Source organism: Apodemus sylvaticus, chromosome 2 (genome assembly GCF_947179515.1).
Source record: "Apodemus sylvaticus chromosome 2, mApoSyl1.1, whole genome shotgun sequence".
NCBI classification, from domain to species: domain Eukaryota; kingdom Metazoa; phylum Chordata; class Mammalia; order Rodentia; family Muridae; genus Apodemus; species Apodemus sylvaticus.
The window spans coordinates 149,266,763-149,282,672 of NC_067473.1; the positions used below are offsets into that span (position 1 = coordinate 149,266,763).

General features: G+C 44.2%; 1 pseudogene; it reads right to left on the reverse strand.

Moving 5' to 3' along the window:
* Nucleotides 1-7,701: 7,701 nt before the first annotated feature.
* On the reverse strand, nt 7,702-8,224 carry LOC127677602 (NEDD8-conjugating enzyme Ubc12-like; annotated as a pseudogene).
* Between the last annotated feature and the right edge of the window lie 7,686 nt (nt 8,225-15,910).

A 15,910-nucleotide genomic window follows, 5' to 3' on the forward strand; every position in this document is an offset into this window, starting at 1 on the left:
TAAATGAGGGTTTAGATTGCTCAAAGTGACTGGCCTTTTAAAACCACACAGAATTCTTCCTTTTTTGCAATAAAACCTCAAGACTCTAAAGGCTCAAAGAAGTAAAAAGCCGTGTCCCTTAGGAATAAACCAGAGAGGAAAAGAAGCCTCAGCCAAGAGCATTGTTTCTAGCTTACATAGGATCACCTCCCTGTCTGCATACCCGTTGTGATTTGTAAAGGAGGTTAAGGGTCTGGGTTAACCACCAAGATTAGAAGTTTGAGTCCAGGGGAGAGCTGCCTGGAATTGCATCTGAATGGGCCTGAAGGGAGCATGTGCATTCTTTATGGACCGCAGCAAAGCTGCTGTCTCCTTGGTGACTAAACCCAAGAACCCAGAGATAAACTTCCGAAGGGCAATATTTTTTAAGGGCATGAGGTGAAAGAAACAAATGGTACTTTATGTCCCAAAGGTCTTAGAGATTATTAGATTACCATTTCAAGGCAGAAACATTCTGATTTGATCCAGTGCTTGGACTCAAGAGGAGAAGGCTGAACCAAAAGCAAATCCATTGAGTTCAGAGACAGGGAAGGACTTCTCTTCTTGCAACTTTACTGTTTTCTTCTGTTGATTCAGTACATCTGCAAACCCTAATACTTTTCTCATGTGACTGCTGTTTTCCTTTTTACCTTCCCAAGTCTCCTTATTGGGATTGACTCTTGCATGAAGCCCATCTTGGCCAGGTCACTGTAGGGACAACTGAATACTTCGATCCCGGCCCCCTACTCACTCTTTCCCCTCTCCCTGCTTCGGTGTATAGAAGCCATGGAACCTCGGCAATGTTCTTCCACTTTCTAAACCCACCCATCCAAGTTCAATGACAGTCTAGATTGATGGTATTATCTAAGTAGGCATCACCCCAACCACCACAGCAGTCTTCTCCACTTCCCTGTGTAGAGGTACTTTAAGGGACTCTCATTTCAGTAAATGTCACCTGCTCCACAAGCACCAACAGCATCCCAGCTCTGTCACAATTCTATCAAGGCTGCTTGAAGGCATTTTCCTAATAAGCAGAAATTTGGAACAGCCTGCTATACTTTTGTTCAAAATATGAGTAATTTTTAAAGACAGCTATTGTATTCTCACATTCACTTTCCTTCCTCGGTTTCCTGTGCATACAGTTGGCATTTGTGCACTGAAAGTGAACCACAATGCAGAATGTGCATGATGTCATCCCCAGAGGACCTCATGCAGGGGAATTCCAAGTCAGATGCTATGCCGCTGAGAAGATCCATGACCCAAGCCGCTGTCCAGCCTGCTAGCCAGCTCAGCTCCCTCTCTGTCCTAGTGAACACAGGGATGTATCTGGATGAGAGGGGGATACTGAAGGGAGAGAGGAGCAAGAGAAGCAGGCGGCCATGGAAGGAATGCCAGCCAGCGGGCTTTCAAACACTGGCAGAATGTTTTAGATTGACCAAGATGACATCACTTTTATATTCCTTGTCTAGATTTTGAAATATAATAAACATGAAATAGGTTTTCATAAAATCATACCTGGAATGAGACAGAAATACTAATATGTATAAAGAAACATATTCTGGGAATGAATGTTGCTCAGTGGCACAGGACTTGCCTAGTGTGTATAGATAGCTGGGTTCCACTCCCAGTACAGACACATGCATACACACACACACACAGAAGCACACATGTACTATCAGTGCACACACAAGTGTATGCACATGCATAAACACATGTATACACACACACACACACACACACACACAAAACACACTCCCAAAGAGAAGTATTTAGTTTACAAATTTGGGTTGTAGAACGGGACAGGGACTCATGTATCTTCTCACACATTTTTCCCACTTCCCTTTAAAACAAGTCCTTCATCCCCTTTTCTGCCACCTACCCAGGATCCCTTTGCTATATTTCCTTCCCCTTCCTCCTAGGAATTCCTTCTTCTCAGTCCATCCCATGAAGACCTGTAATACTTCTACCAATAACGTCTACCAATTCTGGAAAGAGAAGAGAAAGCCAGAACTTGGGAACTACAATTCAGAGCAAACAGCACCCAGAGGCAGCCTGGGCTAACCCAGGCAGTGGGATGGATAGAGCTTGTCCAGGAGAACACATACATTGGCTGATTTGGGGAAGAAAGGGAAGGACCTCTTCTAGATGTCAGATGTGCATGTGGCATCGAGGGCCTTATTTGGGTCAGGTCATGCCCATTCCCTGAGAAGCAAAACTCGTCTTCTCAGGCTGGCATTCCCTGGGGATGTCTGTGCTGTTCTTTCCTTGACAGCCAAGCTATGCGAGAGGACAGAGCTGTGGCTCCTGGAGACTCCCCTCTACTCAAAAGAATGTGAAGAGATTCGATCATTAGGAGTCAACTGCCTTGATCTCTTTATCCAGCTGGCTCCCAGCATTTAGGAAGTCCCCCACCACAAATGAAGGCAGCACTAGGTTCTAGGTGTGGAGTGCAAAGGCCCAAACACCAGGAGCACTTGCTCTTCCAAAGTGTGGAGAGCTTTTGAGGCCGCTGGGCAGGAATCTAAGATTGGGCCAGGACAAGGAAGTGGGCTTCAGGCAGGAATTTGACCTTGGGCCATGGCAAGGAATCTAATTTTAGGCGAGAACAAAGAAGTAGGCTTCAGGTAAGAATATGTCTTTGGGCTAGAAAAGGGAAGTAGGCTCAGATATCTTGGTCATCCTGATAAGCTCTTAGAAAAAGTGAACTCAGGAGTGATCATGGGACTTTGTTTATTGTCTTGCTTGTTCCTTGACTATTTGTGTTTTGTCTTGCTTATTCCTCAACTAGAACTGGCCTAATTACTTACATATAATTAAAATGGTATAAAAGCAGATTGGGATAAAATAAACCTGCTTTCAACCTCAGAACTGGATGGGGATGGGTCCTGCTACAATGTTATCTAATTGTCTTTTATCTTTTTAATCCCCACTCCTGCCCAGGAGAACCTGTTGACTAATCTGACTTGATCACCAAAGGAAGACAAGAAGTGTGGCTGAGAGCTTTTCTTGTATCTAAAGACAAAATCACAAATGCAGATGAGACAGGATGTGGCACACTGGCCCCAGAAATCAGTTTTAGAGTTTGATGATGATGACAAAAGAGCTGGTTCCCCTAGAGAGGCCTGGTCCAGAGAATCCAGCGGCACAGTGACAATCTCAGGGCTTAACTGTGACACAGAAGAAAGAGCCATGATCACTTGGATGAGGGCCAACAGCTGAGTCCAGAAAAGCTGAACCTGGGAAGTCTGAAGGCAGGGAGATTCCTCCACTGGATATTTTTTCCCTCCAGTCATAGACACCCATACAAGTATCAAAGAATCCTTTACCAGGGGTGGAACATAAAAGCCAAAATGTTGACATTACCAGAAGGCGTCTATTGGTACTTTGGGAGGGAGACAATGGGAACAAGGTGATTTTTCACCAGAGGAGAAAGGACAGAGGGGATATGGAGGAATTCTAACACAGAGACTGCTTGAGTGGAGGCATCTGAAGAGAGGTTTCAGTTAAGTATACAGCATGGGTGTGTGAGATTAGAATGAGGAAGGCAAACACAATCTTGGCCAAGGAAACTATTGATAAAAACAAAATGAATGCATGGCAGTGCATGTGAGGCAGGACCTGGAGAAAAGATATGAAGGTGGGACAGGGTGGGTGGAGAGGCTAGTATGGGCCAGGCAAGATGCACTGGATGGAAAGGCCAATGAGAGCCCCACAGGATGCACTGAGAAATGTGCGTGTCAGGAACAGACTAGAGTCCTGAATGGGCTCACACTCTAGGAGTGACCCAAAGAGAACCACTGTGTGCATATTTACTTTACATATTTTAAATTTACTTTCTATTTTGTAATATTCCGGTGTTTGCTCTGATGTTCAAAAGCATCATAAAGTGAAACTCTGAAACAATATAGCATATCTCTCCAAAATCTCGAGTGACCTGAAACCCAAACGGTGCCTCTTAGGGACACATGTAATTCTGACATCTGAGCATCAACAAAGCATCAGCCATGACATGACTTTAGAATACAGATATGGCAGTTAGATGGTGAGATGTAGGGCCAATGAATTGTGGGCCATGCAAAGGGTGTCCAATGGGAGGCTCTGACAGATCTTAGGGACTGGTGGAAAATGGGGGTGAGGAAGAGTGGGAGATAAGAGATAGGGGATATGGGCTTTGGTGGCCTCCACTGGGAAAGGACTGTAGGGAGATCCAAACAAACAGAAGACAGAAGTAGGCTAAGGAGGTACTCGATTTGTGTCTGAAGATGTGAGGCTTATGTTGGCTATGGCTCATCAGACACACTGAGGAAGACAATAGCCCATTGTCCAGGGAGGCCCTGTGCTAAAGGAAGCTTTTGAGTTACTAGCTGTGCAAGTCCAAGTTGAAAGTTTAACTAGGTGTTTTCATTCTCCCAAAAAGTTCACGGTCTGGCTAGGAAGCAATGATCTCACCTTATAGTGACACCAGGGAGAGAATGATACATGGTGGCAGAGACTATCTGGATACCAATTTGCCTAGAGTCAAGTCTCAAGTGAAGATGTTATGGAAAGTCATAGAACACAAGGGAAGTGAGGGCAACGTGTGATCGATGGAAACATTTGGAAGGCAGTTTTATAAGCAGGGCCAGCACAGGCTCAGGGCTCTGTAGACTTCTGTGGAACTTACCTGGAACAAGCATTTCCCTGATGTTCCTGGTAACATGCAGAGAACCAGAGTCAGATGTGTGGAGGCAAAAGAAAGGCATTGAGGGCTGTGCCAGATGGAGAAGGCACTCCAAACATTTGATGATTGTAACATAGGCACCCACACCAATGTGCCTCAGCAGCAGCTGCTACCTATGGCCAGGGAGCCAGCAATCAGAAGAGGAAGAAGAACCTGCAGGGTCTACAGACTATGGCTTCCTGTTGCCCGTGGTAGAAGAGAAATGTGAGGGGCAGATGGTGGCTGGGTATTTGTGTATAATGTCAATAAACAAAGGCAAGATGGTTTCTTCTACAACGGAACTATGCCTTAGATTCACTTTCATGGAACCAATGAGGAAAGTAGGGGAATTCGGAGCAGAGACCTCATGGGTTGAAGCATCTGGGTCACGGAGAAGAGCCCTAGCTCTAATTTCCCATTCATAAACTTGGAATGTCTCAGAGTTCGTACCAGTCACTCTCCATAATGATAGGGCCATTTGTCTTACTTTTCCATAGCAGTAAACCTAGGCTGGAAATGTAAGATATAAAAGAAAATAAATAGTTCCCCATTAGCCCTAAATGTGAATGGAGAACTAAAGCAGCGAAGACTCAGCAGACTCTTGTCCTGTTGATAAAGGCTCAGGAGAAGCTAATTTACCTTGGGCAATAGACACTCAGAGCCAGCAGAGCAGGGACCACCCACATACCCCCTCATCACATCAGCATCCCGAGAAAGGCCAGAGCACCGCCCTTCCTAAGTACCCTACTGTGGGTGAGCACCACACCACTTTGACAGAGCCAGCGCCAATGGTTCATCATGTTCACCTCTTGTACACTAGTTTCTTGTTAAAAATAAGCTTGGGAGATGGAGATCACCCCAAATGTAAACACAAAATCTGATGGTGATGGGGTCTTCAGGTCACCCCTGGCAGAATCTAACAACTGGCCATTGTGGTTTTCTTTATGTGTAGCTGAATGTCCCCACCTGGGCTTTTGCCCCTGTGATGGTTTATATATGCTCAGCCCAGGGACTGACACTAGGAGAAGGTGTGGCCTGTTGGAGTAGGTGTGGCCTTGTTGGAATAGGTGTATCACTATAGGTGTAGGCTTTAAAACCTTCATCCTAGCTGCCCGGAAGTCAGTCTTCTACTAGCAGCCTCCAGATGAAGATATAGAACTTTAGCTCCTCCTGTACCATGCCTGCCTGGGCACTGCCATGTTCCCACCTTCATGATAATGGACTGAACCTCTGAACCTGTAAGCCCCCCAGGTAAATGTTGTCCTTATAAGTGTTGCTTTGGTCATGGTGTCTGTCCACAGCAGTAAAACCCTAAGACAGCCCCTTAACCTACTTGGAAGGAGAAAGAACCAGTGCAACCTGTAAGTAAATCCTTCCAGAACGACATTCTTAGCAGTGCCCTAGTGTTGCCAATGCAACAAACTTGGATGGACCCATCCAAAAAGGGGCACAGAGCTAGAAGTCTGATAGAGACCCCAGCAACACATACTGAGTGTTTCCCACTCAATATGTGGAACCCTCTGTCCCAGGACTTGATTCCTTGGGAATTTGATGGGTAGGATAGCCCTTCTGATTTCAGTCATCTCTTTGGCATGAGCTAGCCAACTAGCAGGAAGTGTATATGTCCTGTTTGGAGAGGAGGAGGTAGTTAACTTTTTGCTCTTTAGATTTGGCTGGCTTCTGGTACAAATCTGATCCCAACCCCCATCACTTTCCCAGTGTTCTGTCCCAGCAGTGCACAGTCACTCACTCCTTCAGATCCAGAAACAACCTAAATGGCAAGGCCACGGGGCCTCTTCTTTAGCTATGTTTTTAGTGTCTTTCATAGCATGGAAATGGTCTCTAGGACACCCAAAACCCAGCATGTCCACTCCACATTAGAAACCATTTGAAAGCACCACTTGAACCTCCAGGAGGTCAGCATTCTCAGAATTGGGAGATGCCCACCTAACCTTAACTTCTGCTTTTCCCTTTAACAGCTTGGTGGGACTTCCAGTGGTGATGGTGTAAGACACCCCAAAACCGAGGGTGCCCCAGCACCCCACACCTTGGAAGGCGACACCCAAACCACTCACGAGAAACAGTCTCCATGCAATAACATGAGGATTTCTTTATTCCAGAATTCTGGGTTCCACAGCCGTACACCACTAAGGGCTAGAGGACTGTGTACCCCGAGTGCCGAATTGCGACAGCTTTTATAACTTTACAACAAAGCCCTCGAATCACAAACCAATCATCTCTTAGCATGGAGAGCCCGCAAAATGTGAGCCAATCGATTTGTACCACTTCATAGTTTTTAGGCCAATCAGTTTAAATTATTGGAGCCCATGCTCAGTGGACCAATTAGTTTCCTATTTTCTTGAATGTCTATAGCTGTATGTACTCCTGGATAGGGGTAAAGGTGTAAGCAGTTTACAGAAGCAAGATAAGCTTAGCTCATTTCCAGTTACCTTATGGGGCCAGGATCACCTATTCAAGGCCTTTTTGCTAGCTCTAAGCAAAGGGCGGGCTCTGGGATGTGACCTTTAACCTAGTTTCTAACAAAGAGCACAAAGAGCGGGCTCTGGAATATGAAGTGTTTGGGGCTCCTTAGAAGGCTAGAGTTAGGCTGTATTTTCTATTTTTTCAGTGGGGTAGATTGCTTGGGCCTAGTGACCCAGGCCCATTGCTCACTCACTCTACAGTCAAGAATGGGGGGTTGGACAGCACCCAGTGTGAGTGTGTGTGTGTGGGGGGGGTGCTAAATAAGCCAATTCATTTCCCACCTCTGAGCAAGTGAGGGCATATAGGAAGGCAGCACTGACCATAGTTGTGTGGTAGTCAAACAAAGAAAGAAACAAACAAACTAGAGGCAGGTAACAGGGAGGAGAGGTAAGACCAAGGCAGGGGCCAGGGAGACCCCATATACCCTACCCAGGCTCCCAGTAAAGATTTGCAGAGGAGCCTGAGCTGGTAACCCTGGCAGGGATGGGTAATTGCTAACCCTATTTCAGGCAGCGCTCCAAGTAGGTAGACTGGCTGTAACCACCTCTCATGGAGTGCTGCATGTTTTGTTCAAACAGTCTACTGCTGGCTGTTTTGCAGGACTTCGGCAGCCTTCTTGTTCAGTGGCTCCTAGGGGTCAGGCTCCAAGAAGAGATGCTGCAGGCCATAAATTTTGGAGTTTATCATAAGGAGTTTATCCTATCTGAGGAAGTGGAAGCAGGCGTTGCCCTCGAGGTCAAGGTTGGGATGATAAGCCATTGTTTCACACTTCACCTTGGGAGGTTGGGAGGGTCCTGTGGTTGAACCTGTCCCACCTGCAAACTGACTACAAACTCACCCCTCCTATAGAAGCCTTCATCGGGACAGATAACCAGTTAAACAAGGTCGCCTGGGTCTGAGAAGCTGATGTTAGACCCAGGTTCACCTCATTCATGTCCTTCTGACTCCAGAGCTGTGCCTTCTTGCTGCTTCGCTTGGTGCCTCCTCCTCCTTCTGCTGCTTCAGGGAGAACAGCTTGATCATCCTGCGGCCCCAGGACCCAGGCACCCAGCCTTAACCTTCTCCTTAATACACGCTGAACCCCACGTCTCTCTCTCTCTTTTGCCACCCATTATAGAGCCTGAGATTGTTTCTTTGCTTCTTCAATAACTAAGCCCTGCTCTGCATTACAGTTTTGTGTTCACTCGGGTGCGTCCAAGATGAAGTTACAGAAATACTGCTGCTGGGTGCAGAAGAGATGGCCCATTGGTTAATGTACGACCAGAAAAAATGAGGGCGCCCAGCGCCCCATGCCTCCAAAGGCAACACCCATATCACTTACGAGAAACAGTCTTGATGCAAGCGCAAGAGGATTTTTTATTCCAGAGCTCTGGGGTCCACAGTCGTACACTGCGCAGGGGTAGAGAACTATGGGACCCCAAGTGCAGAATTGGGACAGCTTTTATAAGTTTACAACAAAACCTGCGAATCACAAACCAACCCTTCCTTAGCATCGAGAGCCCCTGTAGTGCGAGCCAATCGATTTGTACCACTCCATAGTTTTTAGGCCAATCAGTTTAAATTATCGGAGCCTGAGCTCTGTGAACCAATTAGTTTCCTATTTTCTCGGATGAACTCCTGGGTGTGTGTGATAGTGTAAGCAGTTTACAGAAGCAAGATAAGCAGCTAATTAGCTCATTTCCAGTTAAGTTACCTTACTGGGGCCAGGATCACCTACTCAAGGCCCTTTTGCATAGCTCCTAACAAAGGGAGGGCTCTGGAATGTGACCTTTCACCTAGTTTCTAACAAAGAGTGGGCTCTGTAATAAGAGGTGTTTGGGGCTCCTTAGAAGGCTGGAGTTAGAGCTTCTTTGGAGCGAGATAGCATTTTAAACTTCTGACTTCTTGGGGTAATTAGAGAGTTAGGCTGTATTTTCTATCCTTTCAGTTAAGAGTGATCGCTGCCCTTTAGAATACCTCAGCTTGGTTCCCAGACCTCCCACCACACACACACACACACACACACACACACACACACACACACACACGCCTTTAAAAAAAAAAACGGAAAAGTTTCCCTTCACCTACAGGCTTCCTAGGGACGGGGACTTTGTCTCATGGTGCTGTATGTGGCATGTAAGCTTGCTCATATTGGTCTATTACTGCTCTTCATAGCTTTCTTTGCTAATAAGCACCTGGCAGTGTTTGCAGACTCCTCCTTTTTATGAAGATGATCCTTACCCCTGTGTCTGGAGAAGGGATGCATCTGGGCAGCAGCAGGGACTGTGGCGTCTGTGTCTGCTTTTATTTGGCCCGTTTCTGCATTGTTCTGTGTTTGGCCTTTTACATTGATTATAATTGAATTCTATTTATTAACTTAACCTGAATGATTTAATACATGTATGAGTGTAATTTGTATTTTTGTTCTTAATTCTATTACCTGGGTGCATGCTTTCTACTTTGGTATGCTTTTACTATTTCCTTTCGTCTTTCCTTAGGAACTTTGTCTTTGCTTTCATTTTCTCCAGTGGTTTGGAAGCATAGATCCGGTTTCAAATTAACTGCTGCTTCCCTTTATGGTTTTCCAAAGCCTACATTCTTCTTTGTTTTGTTTTTTGTTTTTTTTCTAATTGACAAAGTCAAGAACATATAATCACTTTATACTCTCCTATTAAAGAGGAATTTTCACATGGCTACACCAGCGCAATGGTTCCTCTCTTTGCTTATTTTTGTGTTATTTTTACAAAGGTATGGTTTAAATATCTAATTTAATATATTTTTAATTTTTATGCAAACTTGATACTTAATTAAAAATCCATGATCCAGCTCTGAGTGTGTAACGAGCAAAATTTAAAGTGTGGCTCTCCACCAACCCACCCACAAAGCTTTTGGCCCTGTCTAAAAGAAATGCAGAGACAGAGATGCAGCAGAGACTGAAGGAATGGCCAAGCAATAACTGAGACCCATCCTTAAGACATCCCATAGGCAAACACGCTGATCCCTGACACTATTAATGATACTCTGTTATGCTTGCAGGCAGGAGCCTAGCATGACTGTCCTCTGAGAGGCTCCACCCAGCAGCTGACTGACACAGATGCCCACTGCCAAACATTAGATGGAGGTTGGGGGCTCTTATGGAAGAGCTGGGGGAAGGACTTAAAGCCCTGAAGGGGATAGGAATTTCACAGGAAGACAGACAGAGTCAACTAACCTGGACCTTTAGGAGTTCTCAGAGGCTGAGTGACATACAAAGCATACACAGGCTGGACTGAGGCCCAGGCACTTATGAAGCAGATGTGTAGCTCAGTCTCCATGTGGGTCCCCCAACAACTGGGGCACGGCTGTCCCTAAGGCTATTGCCTATCCGTGGAATCTTTTCCCCAACAGGGCTGCCTTATCTGGCCTCAGTGGGAGTGGATGTGCCTAACCCTGCAGAGAAGTATGGTCTTCATGTGTCATGGTTTCTCCACACACAAATACTTGACTTTGAGTAGTTCTAACATATATTCTCCAAGGGACAAGGATTTTAGGTCATCTAGTCTGTCTCCTATGAATGAACTAAATGTCTTTCCCTAGAAAAGTTCACAAACCCCTGAATTATCTTTATTCTTTTTAAAATGAACATCTTTGTTTTTTAATTTTATCATTTCTACATGTGTGTATATGTGTATATATACGTGTGCATGTGTATATGTGTAGTGTGTTTATGTGTGTTGCAGGAAATAATAAAAAAGACCAGCAGGTTTCCCACACTACCACCATGGCCTGGCCAGCCATGCACTGGCAGGCAATGGCTGACCTGTTTTTATCTCATGGAGACTCTGAATTAGAATACCACACTCTCTACCCAGCTTACTAGGTTCCTACTAGGGGGTCACTACCACACCAGCCCCATGCTTCAAAACCCCCACAGCCTTTGTGGTACACATCAGACAAACACACACTTTGCCACAGTACCTTTTCTTCCTTGAACCCAAACAAGCCACTGAGTGAAGGAAAACACCACACAAACTTAGTTCAGAACCAAGGGTAACTCAATCACTGGATACAACAACTAAACTCCTACTCTCATAAGCCTTATTAAACTAAATCCACCATTGAAACCGGGAGACACTCGTAGCTACATCTTGTCCTCAGGCTATCCCTGCTATCCCCATCTAAAAGGACCTAACTGTAGCCTGTTTCCTCTCTTCCTCTGTCCAACCCAGAAGTCCCGCCTACTCACCCAGTGATTGGCTCCTTTATTCATTAGGGGACTGGTTCACAAGAAGTCACCTGGGTAGTGACTCACTCCTTTTATGCAGCCCCTCCCAGGAGAAAAGAATTAGCAACAAAATACAAACAGCACCAGGCCCATCCACAATGTGTGTGTGTGTGTGTGTGTGTGTGTGTGTGTGTGTGTGTGTGTGTGTTTGTGTGTGTGTGTGTTGGAGGGGAGACAGGGAGTTATGTTCACCTGTCTGTTGGTGGTAATGGCAGATGTTGAAAAGAGCATCAGATCCTCAGGAGCTAGAGTTATAATGAGTTGTAAGCTGCCCAATATGGGTGCTGGGATCCAAACTCAGGACCCACAACAGAGGCAAGAATCACAAGTACTCTTAACTGCTGACCCAGTGATTTACATTTGTTTTTTGACTTTTTGAGACAGGGCATCAGTGTGTAATCCTCATTGGCTTTGAACTAACAACTCTTCCTGCTTCTATTCCTGAAAGTTGAAATTATAGATATATATCACCACACATAGCCCAATACATTTAAAAGGTCATACTTTCTTCTCAGTAAAACTTTCTTCCCTGCTGTGACTTTTTTCTATGCATTTCTTTTAGCTGTATCTAAATAGTGCCTGTTAGTTGTAAGTTGACCTTTCCACTCTTGATATCCATTACATTTCCTCCCATTTTCTTCTTTGTATATTCATTCTACTTCCTTAGCCTGAGTTTTCAACTCTGAGTCACTGGTGTTTCTATTGCCAGGTCTCCTCTGAACTGTTTATAGTATAGTATATAACTGCTTATAGTATATAACTTTATTATACTATATTATAATGTTAATTATAATATATAACTACATAAATGTAATAAATTACATTTGTCATTAATTATATAGATGTTAATTATGTAAGGGTTGCATTTATTCTGTAACAGAGGCTTTAGCATTCCTACATTTCTTCTAATTACCATCTAGTCATTTATAAATTCTCAGCCTACCTCAGCCTCTTTAGTGTACTCATTTCTGATTCATAGACTTCTTGGTTTTCATATTTTATTCTGAGCATAGAACTTATATATGACAATGCATTTTCCCCCCTGTAGTAGGTAATACATCATTTTCCCCGTTGTCTTGGCGTAACTGCTCCTTATAGTCCCAGGACCTTTTTATTGCCTCACCAAAGTCACCAGTGAACAAGAAAGAAGATCTCAGTATTTCCTCATTATTCTTTAAAACCATAATAGAGCGAAATACGCTAACATCTAGGAAGTGAGCATCTGCTTCTGTCTCCTGCAAGACTGAAGTGTGAGTCACCTTATATGCTGACCCTAGCAGAAGCTCTTCTCACAGGGGTCTCAGTAGCTCCTGTTACTGAGTTGATCTGGACAGTCTTCATCCTGTATCACACAATTAGCTGAATATGAAGAAGACAGTATGTTCCTGGACAGGCTGACAGTCACTGTTCTTCCACTCTTCTGTGCTGGAGACCCTTCACACATAATGCCCGTCCCAGCAAGAAAGAGCTATGGCTTCTGCTTGCGTCCAATGCCTTTCCCATTGAATTTTTCATGTAGTAACTAATGGTACACTTTACCCATGTAACAGTGTCCTTGGTAATATGTGCTAAGAAGGAAGCTCCTGGGGCCAGGGAGGGAGTGTATGTTGCCAGGAATAGCCTGGTTCCTTTTTGGGGTCTTAGTCTCTTTAATCCAAGATTATAGAAACAAATCTATAAGAAAATGGAAGGGCAATTTCATTGGAATTTGAGAGAAAAAAGACAAGCTTTAAATCTCAGCAGTTCCAGGTGTAGGGAGATGAAGAAAAGGACAAGAGAAGGATGAAGAGATTGAAGAGGAAAAGGAGGAGAGGAAAAAAGAACAGGAAGAAGGAGAAGAGGAGGAGGAGGAAGAGGAGGAAGAAGAGGAGGAGGAGGAAGGGAAAGAGAAAGCCATACTTATTGAGTTAGGACCCAAGAGAGCTAGCATGATCAACAATAGAGGTCAGCAAGGAGCTGCATGGCAGGGATGAGGGTGAATGTCAGAGAAATAATAATAATAACAACTAATAACAACAGGGAGTCATATCTAGGCTTTAAACAATATTTTATTTTCCTTAAATGGTGCCTATGCAATGTGTCTGTTTGTGGACTTAATGTATGTGTGTGCAGTGCTGGAGGATCAAGGAGAAGGAGCCAGAGTCCTAGGAACCAGAGTTACAGGTGGTTGTGAGCTGCCAACTTGGGTGCTGGGAACTGAACTCTGGTCCTCTGCAAAAGTGGTACTGTCTCTTAACCACTGAGCCGTCTCTCTAAACCCGTGCTTTTGGCTTTGGTCAGTATTGGAAAATAACAATGGAAAGAAGAAAAAGTTACTTTTTTTGGAAGAGGGCAGGTTTAACCATGCTGTGATGAGGAGAGCTCTCTAGAGGGCCGCCTCTCAGGACAGCCCTCATGGAAGGAGCAGTAAGTCTTATTTAGAAAATAGTTGTTCCCCCAGCTTTTTAGTACAGCTTAGGTGACTCAGTATTCCCAGGGGGCGGTGTCCTGGCCTGGTAACTAATGTCTCAGCTGGTTAATTATGAAAAGATGAGCTAGTGCAGAGGGCCAGCAGTGCATCCGGAGGCCAGCTGCAGGGAGACAGCTTGCACTGGTGAGTCCATCTGACCCGGCAGAGCAGAGGATCCAGTCCGGAGGACTCTGGTGGGAGCCTTCTGGTCGGTCGCCACCTCTGGAATGGGAGCAGCCTGGGCCACACTTCCTTAAATGGTGCCTATGCAATGTGTCTCTTTGTGGAGTGCAGTGTGTGCATATATGTGTGTGCAGTGCTGGAGGATCCTTCTCCAGACAGTGCAGAGGGCCAGCGGTGCATCCAGAGGCCGGCTGCCACAAGGCAACTTGCAAGGCTGAGTCCTGCATTGACAACAAGACCAACTAACACCAGTGAGATCTAGATGGCAAAAGGCAAACGTAGGAACATTACTAACAGAAATCAAGGCAATATGGCAGCATCTGAATCCAATTCTCCGTTAACAGCAAGTCCTGAATACCACAACACACCAGAAAAGCAAGATTTGGATGTAAAATCACTGGTCATGATGCTGTTACAAGAACACATGAAGGACATAAATAAATCTCTTAAAAAACTTCAGGAGAAAAATGATCAAAAGCTAGAAGCCCTTACAGGGGAAACACAAAAATCACTTAAAGAAATTCAGGAGAATATGTGTCAAACAATAGTAGCCAATAAGGAGGAAATGCAAAAATCACTTAAAAAAATACAGGAGAACTTTGATCAACAGGCAGAAGTCATGAAAGAGGAAACATAAAAATCTCTCAAAGAATTACAGGAAAACACAAACAAGCAAGTGAATTAACTGAGCAAAAACATCCAGGATCTAAAAACAGAAGTAGAAACAACTAAGAAATCGCAAAGGGAGACAACTTTGGAGATAGAAAACCTTGGGAAGAAACCAGGGGCCTTAGATGCCAATATCAACAACAGAATACAAGAGACAGAAGAAAGAATCTCAGATGCCAAAGATACCATAGAAACCATGGACTCAACGGTAAAGAAAATGCAAAATGCAAAAAGCTTGTAACCCAAAACATCCAGGAAATCCAGGACATAATGAGAAGGCCAAATCTAAGGATTATAGGCATAGATGAAAGCGAAGATTTACAACTTAAAGGGCCAGCAAATATCTTCAATAAAATTATGGAAGAAAACTTCCCTAATCTAAAGAGAGAGATGCCCATGAATATACAAGAAGCCTACAGAACTCCAAACAGACTGGACCAGAACAGAAATACATCTCGTCACATAATAATCAAAACCCCAAATGTACTAAACAAAGAAAGAATATTAAAGTCAGTAAGAGAAAGAGGCCAAGTAACATATAAAGGAAGACCTATCAGAATCACGCCAGACTTCTCACCAGAGACTATGAAAGCTAGAAGATACTGGGCAGACTCTAAGAGAAATGCCAGCCAAAACTACTATACCCAGTAAAACTCTCAATCACCATAGATGGAGAAACCAAGATATTCCATGACAAAACCAAGTTTACCCAATATCTATCCACAAACCCAGCCCTACAAAGGATAATAGGAGGAAAACACCAATACAAGGAGAGAAACTTCACCCTGGAAAATGCAAGATAGTAACCTTCTTTCATCAAACCCCAAAAAAGATAACCAATCAAATATAAAAGATAACATCAAAAATGACAGGAAGTAATAATCACTATTCCTTAATATCTCTTAACATCAATGGACTCAATTTCCCAATAAAAAGATAGACTAACAGACTGGATACAAAAACACGATCCTACATTTTGCTGCGTACAGGAAACATACCTCAGTGTCAAAGACAAACACTACCTTAGAGTAAAAGGCTGGAAGACAATTTTACAAGCAAGTGGTCTCAGAAAACAAGCTGGAATAGCCATTCTAATATCAGATAAAATTGGCTTTCAACCTAAAATCATCAAAAGAGACACTGAGGGACACTTCTTGCTGGTCAA